This window comes from Pongo pygmaeus, chromosome X (genome assembly GCF_028885625.2).
Source record: "Pongo pygmaeus isolate AG05252 chromosome X, NHGRI_mPonPyg2-v2.0_pri, whole genome shotgun sequence".
In the NCBI taxonomy this organism is placed as follows: domain Eukaryota; kingdom Metazoa; phylum Chordata; class Mammalia; order Primates; family Hominidae; genus Pongo; species Pongo pygmaeus.
The window spans coordinates 58,722,512-58,733,959 of NC_072396.2; positions in this window are offsets into that span (position 1 = coordinate 58,722,512).

The following is an 11,448-nucleotide window of genomic DNA, read 5'->3' on the forward strand; positions in this document are numbered from 1 at the left end:
GATAGAAATAGCATTGAATATGTACATTGCTTTGAGCAGTGTGGCAATTTTAATGATATTGATTCTTCCTATCTGTAAACACAAAATGTTTTATATTTCTTTGTGTCATCCCTGATTTCTTTGAGTAGCGTTTTGTAATTCTTACTGTTGAGATCTTTAGATATTTTATTCTTCCGGTGACTAGTGTGAATAGAATTGCATTCCTGATTTGGCTTGTAGCTTCGAAGTTGTTGGTGTATAGGAATGCTACTGATTTTTGTACATTAATTTTGTATTCTGAAACTTTGCTGAGGTTGTTTATCAGGCCAAGGAGCTTTCGAGAAGAGACTATAGAGTTTTCCAGTAATAGAATTGTGTCATCTGCAAACAGAGATAGTTTGACTTCCTCTCTTCTTATTTAAATGTCTTTTATTTCTATCTCTGGATTGATTTCTGTGGCCAGGACTTCCAATTCTATGTTGAATAGGAGTGGTAACATGCTGTCCTTGACTTATGGTGATTTTCAGAAGGTAATGCTTTCAGTTTTTCCCATTCAGTATGATATTGGCTGTGGGTTTGTCATAGATGGCTCTTACTATGTTGAACTATATTCATTCAATGCCTAGTTTATTGAGGGTTATTACGTGAAGCATGTTGAATATTATCAAATTCCTTTTCTGCGTCTATTGAGATAATCATGTGGTTTTTATGTTGTTCTGTTTATGTAATAAATCACATTTATTAATTTACATGTTGAACTAACCTTGCTGCCCACAGATATAGTCTACTTGTTCCCAGTGCTTTAGCTTTTTGATGTGCTGCCAGATTCCCAGTATTTTATTGATAATTTTGAATCTCTGTTCATTAAGTATACTGCCCTGAGGTTTTCTGCTTTTGTTTTATCTCTGCTAAGTTTTGGTATCAGAATGACTTTGGCCTCACAGGAAGAGTTGGGAAGGATTTCCTTCGCCTCAATTTTTTTGAATAGTTTCAGTAGAAAGAATATCAGCTCATCTTTATACATCTTGTAGAATTAAACTGTGAATCTATTTGCTCTTGAGCTTTTGTGGCTGGTAGGCTTTTTATCACTCTTTCAATTTTGGAGCTCATTGTTTGTTCAGGGATTTGATTTCTTCCTTGTTTAGTCTTGGGAGGGTATGTTTCCAGGAATCTGTCTGTTTTTCTAGGTATTTTAGTTCATGTGCATAGAGGTGTTTGTAGTCGTTTCTGAAGGTTTTATTAAATTTCTTTGGGGACAGTGCTAATGTCCCTTTTGTCTTTTCTAATTGTGCTTACTTGGATACTATCTCTTTTTTATGTGTCCAGCTAGTTGTCTATCTTGTTATTTTTTTAAAATAACCAACTCCTGGATTTATTGTTCTTATGTATATTTTGTGTGTCTCTGTTTTTTTCTTTTAGTTCAGTTCTAATTCAGCTATTTCCTCTTTTCTACTAGCTTTGTGATTGGTTTGTTCTTGTTTCTCTAGTTTCTGTCATTGTGATACTATGTTGTTAATTGGAGCTCTTTCTTAATGATGCAGACATTTAGTGCTATAAATTTCTCTTAAGACTACTTTAGCTGTCTCTGAAATACTCTGATATTTTTTATCTTTGTTCTCATTAGTTTTAAAGAATTTCATAATTTTTCCTAATTTCTTTATTTACTAAATGTCATTCAGGAGCCAGTTATTTAATTTCCAAGTTATTGCATGGTTTTGAGAGATTTTTAAGTATTGATTTTTATTTTTATTGCACTGTGGTTTGACAGTGTGCTTGGTATAATTTAAGTGTTTTTTTTTTTTTTAATTTGCTAGGGATTGTTTTATGTCTGATTTGTGATTGATCTTACAGTAGGTGCCATGTTGCGAAGAAAAAAATGTATATCCTGTTGCTTCTGGGTGGAGAGTTCTGTATATGTCTATGTGATTGGGTCCATGTGGATATTTAGGACTTCAACTGAGCACTGGATCAGGTTCATGTGATCCAGTGCTCAGTTGGAGTCCTGAATATCTTTGTAAATTTTCTGTCTGTATGACCTGTCTAATACTGTCAGTGGGGTGTCAAAGTCTCTCACTATTATTGTGTTGGAATCTAAGTCTCTTTGTAGGTGTCTAAAAATTGCCTTCTGAATATAAATAAACACGCACTTTATGAGTAAGTGTTGGATCCATATATATTGAGGATAGTGAGTTCTTCTTGTGGAATTAAATCTTTTACTATTATGTAATGCTTTTTTCATTTTTAATTTTTGTTGGTGTAAATCCGTTTTGTCTGAAATTAGGATTGTAACTCCTCCTTTTTTTCTGTTTTCCATTTGCTTGCTAGGTTTCTCTCTGTTTGTTTATTTTAAGTCTATGGGGGTCACTGAATGTGAGATGACAATCTTGAAGACAGCATACTATTGGTTCTTGCTACTTTATCCAGCTTACCACTCTGTGCCTTTTAATTGGAGTACTTAGCCCATTTACATTCAAGGTTAGTAATGATATGTGCAGAATTGTTCCTGTCATCATATTGTTAGCTGGTTATTATGTAGACTTACTTTTGTGGTTGCTTTATAGTGTCACTGGTCTGTGTATTTAAGCGTGTTTTTGTAGTGGCCAGTAATAGTCTTTTCTTTGCATATTTAGCACTCCTTTTAGGACCTCTCATAAGTCAGATCTGGTGGTTATAAATTCCGTAGCATTTTCTTTTCTGAAAAGGATTTTGTTTCTTCTCCATTTATAAAGTTTAGTTTGGCTAGATGTAAAAACATTGATGGCAAATTATTTTCTTGATGACTGCTGCATGTAGGTCTTCATTATCTTCTGACTTGCAGGGTTTATGCTGATAAGTCCACTGTTAGCCTGTTAGGGTCCCTTTATAGGTAATCTGCCCCTTCTTTCTAGCTGTCTATAACATTTTTTTCTTCATTTTGACCTTGGGGAATCTTATGATTTATGCATCTTAGGGATGGTTTTCTTGTGTATTGTTTCACAGGGTTCTCTGCATTTCCTGAATTTAAATGTTGGTTTCTGTAGTGAAGTTGTGGAAATTTTCATGGACAGTATCCTGAAATATGTTTTCCAAGTTGCCTGCTTTCTCACTATGTCTTTCAGGGACACCAGTGAGTCATAGAGTTGGTCTCTTTACAAAATCCCATATTTCTCATAGTCTTCATAGCTTTTGCACAGGTTTTCTCTCATCTGTTTGGACATGTTTCCTTTAGTTGTGACACAATTTGAATGCAGTCAGTAGACTTTTTTTTTTCCTGGATGTTTTCAGAGGGCTAAGTCTTTTTGCAGAGTCTTCATTTGTAGATGAATTCTTGCCCTTGGTTTCACATGGAGGTATATCAGCAAAGTATTTTTGGTGTTGAAGATTTCATCTGGAATCCTGTATGTGGCACTTAAGCATAATGAGCAGTAAGGGGGCTCTTACTCAGCCACGTGGCTCCTATGTATTTTCTCACAATGTATTTTCTCAGGAGCTCAGGCTTTATGTCCCACCCAACTCTCCAGCATTCAGACAGATGGGGAAGGGACCTTAGCAGTGGTTGTGGCAGGAAGCCTTTCACTTATTTCTTGGAACTCCACCCCAGAGACATTCAGGTCTGCTATCAATCAATGTTATTGGTCTGGGATGGGGTGGCTGTGCTGTGAGCCCAAGCCAAGGGGGTCCTGCTTGGTAATGAGCAGGGGTGAAGTGTGAGTCATGGGGTAGACAGACTGGCCTTTTCTCCTTAGGGCAATTACAACTTGCTCGAGATGTGGTTAAAGCACTCAGAGTCTTTTCTCCTTTGCCAGTCCAAAGGCAGCAAGGGCAGCACCACAGAGGTGGCAGTAGGAGAGGGGATTTGTTTTGCTTCTTGGAGCTCCACCTTAGGGAAATGTAAAGCCACTGCTACTGGAATTGTTCAGCTGGTGGTGAGATGGCTGCACTGCTCACAGGGAGGAGACTGAGCTACTCTACAGGTTGTGACTGTGGCATGCTGGGAGCAGAGTTGAAGCCCTATTTATTTTTGCCCAAACAGAAGTCAGCAGGGGCAAAACTGCTGCTGTGGTAGTGGCAGAGGGGATTTTTATTGTCTTTTGGAACCACTTCCCAGGAAATCTCAGAGCCACTACCAGTGGATATTCTCAGCTGTGTGTGGGTCACCTGATCTGTGGTCCTGAACCAGGGCCCTGCCTGGTGAAGGGTTGTATGTGGGGGCTTCCAAGGAAGAGGGACTGGATCCCTCTCTGTATTGTGGCTGCAGTGTGCTGGAGGTGCAAGGATAATAACTAGGTCCTTTATTCCTTCCCTAGCCCAAAGGCAGTTAGGGTGGTACCACTGTAGCTACAATAGTGGAAGGGCTGTGGCTTGTCCCTGGAATTTCCTCCTCAAAGAACTGCAGAACCACCTCCACTAAAGTGTTTGTGTGGGGGCAGAGTAGTTGTGCTGGAACCCGAGGTAAAGAGGCCCCACCCAGTAAGGAGAAACAGAATCAGGAACTTGTGCAATAAAGTGGGGCCACTTTATTATGCAGGTGGCTGTGTAACAAAGGAGATCCATGGGGTGGCTGCATTTTTCTGGGGATCCATTCCTTGCCTCTAGTCACTGTGCACTCTCTGTAGTTTGAAGGCAACAGTAGCATGGGTTTCAAGAAAGCAGAAATGGAAGCTTGCCTCTCCCTGTGAGAGCTCTGTCCTGGGGAAATGCAGAGCTGCTACCAACCTGAGAGCCCTGGGAAGGGATAACTGAAGTCTTGGATTGAGAATTCTCACACATTGAAGAGAAGGAGGATCAGGAACCTGCATAAAAACCAGTCTGGCTGCTTTTTCTGTGGGGTGGCTGCATTGTGCTGGGTATCCCTGCCAGTCCCTAGTAACTGCACACTCTCTGGGGCCTGAAGGCAACAGCAGCAAGGGCTGCAAGACAGCAAAAATGGCAGCTTGCCTCTTCCTGTGAGAGCTCCATTCCCACAAGTGCAGAGTGGCTATTGGCTCAACAGCCCTGGTGGGTGGTGCATGGAGTCCCAGGCCAGTGGGCCTTATCTTGTGAAATGCCGTGGAAGTTAAGCCTGCAGTCCATCAATGTTCAACCTGCAGTCCATCAGTGTTCAACCTCCTGGATTTGGCTCCTGTCTTGTGGGCACGTGAGGGAGCATGATCTCCCCCATTGCCAGAGCTGCTGCAGCCACTAATGCTGGTATATTTGGAGATCCAAGGCTTCCTGGATTCTGTGTGCACCTGAGCAGTGTCTTTGCCCAGACTACATGTACCTCTGCTTGTCACTCTGAAGGCCCCAGGGTAGTGGGATTAGGGAATCTCCTGAGCCTAAGGTTGAAAAGGTCCATAGATGTATGAGTCTTGAGGGACTCTCACTCATTTACTATCTCCTCATGGTAAGAAAACCATGTCTCTGTGCCACTCTTAGTTTGGCAGTCATCCTGTCTCACCCCTCTCCATTTTCTGTGTGTCAAATTTTTTCCTCAATGAATTTCAATGTGTCCACCTGGAAATTTCAGTTGAAGATCTAGAATTTCCTCATGACTTTTTCTTCTTTCTTTCTTTTTAATTTAATTTAAATTTAGTTTAATTTAATTTTAAGCTCTGGGGTACATGTGCAGGACATTCAGGTTTGTTACAAAGTTAAAAGTGTGCCATGGTGGTTTGCTGCACCTATCAACTCATCACCTAGGTTTTAAGCCCTGCATGTGTTAGCTATTTATCCTGATACTTTCCCTCTCTCAGCATCCCTGACAGGCCCCAGTGTGTGTTGTTCCCCTCCCTGTGTCCATGTGTTCTCATTGTTCAGCTCACACTTATAAGTGAGAATATACAGTGTTTGGTTTTGTTTGTGTGTTACATTGTTGAAGATAGTGGCTTCCAGCTCCATCCATGTCCCTGCAAAGGACATGATCTCAATCCTTTTTATGGCTGGATACACCTTTTTATGGTGTATATGTGCCTCATTTTTTTAATTCAGTCTATCATTGACTGGCATTTGGGTGGTTCCAAGTCTTTGCTATTGTGAATAGTGCTGCAGTGAACATGCACATACATGCATCTTTATGATAGAATGATTTATATTTCTTTGGGTATGTACATAGTAATGAGATTGCTGGGTCAAATGATATTTCTGTTTCTAGATCTTTGTGGAATTACCACACTGCCTTCCGCAATGGTTGAACTAAATAACATTCCTAACAACAGTGTAAAAGTATTCCTATTGCTCCACAGCCTTTCCAGCATCTGTTGTTTCTTGACTTTTAAAAATCTTCATTCTGACTGGTGTGTAATGGTATCTCATTGTGATTTTGATTTGCATTTCTCTAATGATCAGTGACATTGAGCTATTTTTCATGTTTGTTGGCCACATAAATGTCTTCTTTTAAGAAGTGTCTGTTCATATCCTTTGCACAGTTTTTTGATGGGGTTGTTTTCTTCTTGTAAATTTATTTAAGTTCCTTGTAGAATCTTGATATTAGACCTTTGTCAGATGGATAGATTGCAAAAATTTTCTCCCATTCTGTACATTGTCTGTTCACTCTGATGGTAGTTTCTTTTGCTGTTTAGAGGCTTTTTAGTTGAGTGCCGACTCTCTTCTGGCCTGTAGGGTGTCTGCTGAGAGGTCCACTGTTTGGTGGGCTTCCCTTTGTAGGTGACCTGGCCTTACTCTCTGGCTGTCCTTAACCTTATTTTCCTTCATTTTCACATTGGAGTATCTGATGATTATGAGTCTTGGTGTTGTTTTTCTCTTGGAGTATCTACTGGGGTTCTCTGGAATTCCTGAATTTGAATGCTGGCCTGTCTTGCTAGGTTGGGGAAGTTCTGGATTATATCCTGAAGTGTGCTTTTCAGCTTGGTTCCATTCTCCCAGTCTTTTCAGTACTTCAATCAGTCATACGTTCAGTCTTTTTACATAGTTCCATAGTTCTTGGACATTTGGTTTATTTCTTTTCATTTTTTTCCTCTAATCTTTTCTACCTACCTTATTTCAGTAAAATAGTCTTCAAGTTCTGATATTCATTCTTCTGCCTGATCAGTTTGGTTATTGATACTTGTATTTGTGTCTCAAAGTTCTCATGCTATATTTTTAAGCTCCATCAGTTCATTTATGTTTCTCTCTCAACTGACTATTCTAGTTAACAGCTCCTGTAACATTTTATCATTGTTCTTAGTTTCTTTGCATTGGGTTAGAACATGCTCCTTTAGCTCAGTGAAGTTTGTTATTACCCATATTCTGAAGCCTATTTCTGTCAGTTCATCCATCTCATCCTCCGTCCAGTTCTGTGCCCTTGCTGGAGAGTTGTTGCAGCAAGGAACAGAAGAGAAGTAGCACTCTGGCCATTTCAGTTTTCAGCAATTTTTTGTTGATTCTTTCTCATCTTTATGAGTTTGTCTAGTTTCAATCTTTGAGACTGCTGACCTTTAGATGGGGTTTTTGTGGGGACTTTCTTGTTGATGCTGTTATTGTTTTCTGTTCGTTTGTTTTTCTGTTATCAGTCAGGTCCTTCTTCTGTAGTGCTGCTGTAGTTTTCTGGGGGTTCACTTCAGTCCCTATTCTCCTGAGTCCTACCCATACCTGGTTCCACCTCGAGGAGGCTGGAAAGCAGCAAAGACTGTTGTCTGTGATTTCTGTCTTTGAAGTGCACCACCTGGATGCTAGCAGGAACACTCCTGCATAAGGTGTCTGGTGATGACCTCTGTTGGGGGTTCTCACTCAGTCAAGGGGCTTGGGATCCAGAACCTGCTTAATGAAGCACTCTGACTGACATTTGGTGGAGGGAGTGTGCTATGCTAGAAGGAAGCCCACTCATCTGGGCTGTCCAGGTTCCTCAGAACCAGCGGGGGAATACTAAGTCTGCTGGTCTTTGGAGACCAAGGCCACACCTCTTCCAGAGGGCTGAAGCCCAGGGATATCAGAGTTTTTTTCCTAAGCCCCTGGCTGGAGTTGCCAAATATCCTGCCGGAAGGCCCCACCCAGTGAGAAGGGGTGGGTCAGGGTCTGGCCTAAAGAGGTGGTCTGGCCACAGTCTGCCACAGCTGTGGTGCTGCACTGTGGGGAATAACTCTTGGGTCCAAACCATCCAGTCTCTCTGGCACAAGCAGGGGAAAAACGGTGGACTGGAGCTGCAGTGATGGCTGATGCCATTCCCTCCTGAGAGTTCAGTTGTCTTAGGGATCAAGCAGCTACAGTGACCATGGCCACCCCTCCTCTGGGAGCTCAGTTGTCTTAGACAGCAGGTAGACACAGTGAAGGCTGCTGACTCTCCCTCAGGGAGCTCAGTTGTCTTAGTCACAGGCAGCCAAGATGATGGCTGCCTCCCCTTCCTTAGGGATCTAAGTCACCCTAGGCAGCAGGCAGCTGCAGTGATGATGGCCACCCCTCCTCAGAGAGCTCAGTAGTCTTAGGCAGTTTCCAGCAAAGTGGCTGTTGAGAATGTGCGTGGCTCTGTTTTTGGGACCCAAGGTCCTGGTGACATGGGCTCATGAGTGGAATCTTCTGATCTGTGGGTTGCACAAACCCATGGAAAAAGCACAGTTTCCCATGTGGGGTAGCACTATTATTCATTGCCTTCCTTGTCTGTGGGGGGGGGGTCCCCTTGGCCCATGTGGCTCTCAAGTGGGCAACTGAACCACCTTGCTTTTCCTTGCTCTCTGTGGGTCACACCAACTGCCTAGTCAGTCCAGATGTCAGAACCTGGATACCTTGGTTGCTGGTGCAGGATTCCTACACTCTTTTGGTTCTTCTCAGTGGGAGCCTTCGACAGAAGCTGTTTCTAGTTGACCATCTTGGCCTTGCCCCTTGACTTTTTCTTCTTTCAATGAGAGAAGCACACACTAGCTGCTTGTAGTCAGCCATCTTGTTCCTCCACACCCAATAGTTTCATAATACAAAATCAACATACAAAAACCAGTTACAGTTCTATACACTAAAAACAAAGCATCTGGAAAGAAAATTAGGAAAACAATTCAATTCAAATTAGCACCACTTACAAAAATTTAAGTAAAACTAGGAATAAACAAAGAGACAAAAGATATCTATATTAAAGAATAAAAAAGATAAACTAAATTAAACGAGACCATGTACATTAAAAAATCTTTTGCTAATTAATTGGGGGACAATGTTGTTAAAATTTTCATACTATTGAAAGTGATCTACAAATTTAATGCAATTTCTATGATAATCTAATTGGTACTCTTTGCAAAAATTAAAATGTATATATAAAATTTATTTGAAAACACAAAGAGCCACACTTAGCCAAATCAATCTTCAGTAAACAAAAGTTAAATGTACCACATTTTATGATGTCAATATATGTTGTAACACTATAGTTGTTAAAAGAGTATGGCATAAAATAAGATATATAGACCAATGGAACAAAACAGGGCTCAGAAAAAAAGAATTCATACATGTATGGTCAATGGATCTTTTAAAAGTCTGCCAAGAAAATACAATGAAAAATGATAGTCTCTTCAACAAATGCCATTTGAAAAACTTCCCCCACGCATGTGAAAGAAAAAACTTAATCTTTATTTTACATCATAATAAAAAATTAACTCAATATGGAAACTGTAAAAGTTTTAGAACACATTAAAATCATTTTTAACGGTCTTGGCAATGATTTCTCAGCTATGGCATGAAAAGTATAGACAATAAAACCAAAAATAAACAAGTGAAACTACATAAAACCAAAATCTTCTGTACAGCAAAGGGAACAATCAACAGAGTGAAGATGCAACCTACAGAATGAAATGTATTTGGAAAGAATATATTTGATAAGAGATAAACTCAAAAAAATAAGGAACATCTATAATTCAATAGCAAAAAAAACTCTAATATTCTGATTTTTAAAAGGGGCTAAGGACATAGGTAGACATTTGTCTAGAGAAGACATGCAAATGGCCAATAGATACACTTTTTAAATGCTTACTCACATTAATCATCAGAACTATGCAAATTAAAACGACTATACAGTAGCACCTTGCAACTTTCAGAATGGCTGCTACCAAGAAAAGTAAAAGACAACAAGTGTTGGTGATGATGTGAAAAAAATGGAAGTTTGGCACACTGTACATGGGACTGCAAAATGGTGCAGCTGATAAAGAAAACAGTTTGCAAGTTTCTCAAAAATTTTAAAATAAAACTAACATACTATTTGTCAATCCCACTTCTAAGCATTCATCCAAAAGAATAGAAATTATAATCTCAAGAAGGTATTATTACCCTTATATCCATTGTAATTATATTTATGGTAGCTAATATGTGGAAACAAACTATTTCTTGATAAATTATTCAAACAATAAAATGTGGTGTATACATACACAATAGAATACAATTTTCCTTTAAAAAAGAGTAAATTCTGAAATATGTAACAACATTTTAAATGCTGCTAAGAGCTACGGTGTATTTTTTCCCTCTAAAACTCATGTTGACATTTAATTCCCAATTTGACAGTATTGGGAGATGGGGCCTTTAACAGGTGTTTGAGTCAAGAGGGCTCTGCCCCAATATATGGATTAGTCCTAATAGATTAATAAATTAAGAGATTAATGAGAGACTCAATTAATAAGTTATCATGGGAGTAAATGTGTTGCTTTATAAGAAGAAGAGGAAAAACCTGAGTTGGCACACTCAGATCCCTAGCCCTGTGATTCCCTTTGCCACCTTGGGACTCTGCAGAGAGGCCACAAAAGCAAGAAGACCTTCATTTGATCTGGCTCCTTGATCTTTAACTTTGCAGCCCCAAAAGCAGTAAAAATTAATTTGATTTATTTATAATTCATCCAGTTTTAGGTATTCTGTCATAAGCAACAGAAAATGGACTAAGACAAAAATTGGTACCAAGGGGTGAGGTTTTACTGATAATAAATATTCAAAAGTGTGGGAGTAGGTTTGAAAATGAGCAATTGACACATGCTAGAAGAATTTAGAGAAAAAGGCTAGAAACAGCCCAGATTCTGGTGAGGATGTAGAAGACAAAAAGACAAGAAAAAATTTAAACCTTTTTAGAGCTTTTTTAAGTGGTCATGTCCGGAATACCGATAGATGTAGAAAGAGTAAAGGCCATTCAGATGAGGTTTTAGATAGAACTGAAGAGAAAGGAATGGACATTGAAGTAAAGGCCATCCTTCTCATAAATTGGCAAATGCCTTGGATGAATTTTGTCCATGCCCAAGGGCTTTGTGGAAGGCTGAACTTGTGAGTGATAAAGTAGGATATTTTGCAGAATAAATTTCTACACAAAATATAGAAGGAGGTTCACGGATACTTTTGGCCACTTACAGTGATATTCTGAAGAAAAAGAACAATTTAAAAACAGCATTCATAATTAAAAGGAAAACAGAGTAAACTTATTTGGAAAATTCTTAGCCTGGCCACAAAAGTGGCCAGTACAAAAGTGTGTCCAGGACAGAAAACCAAAGGTGTACCCCAATCACCATTTTCTAAATAAACACACATAGAAAAGAGCTAGGTGCTATTCCTCAAGACAATGGAAGA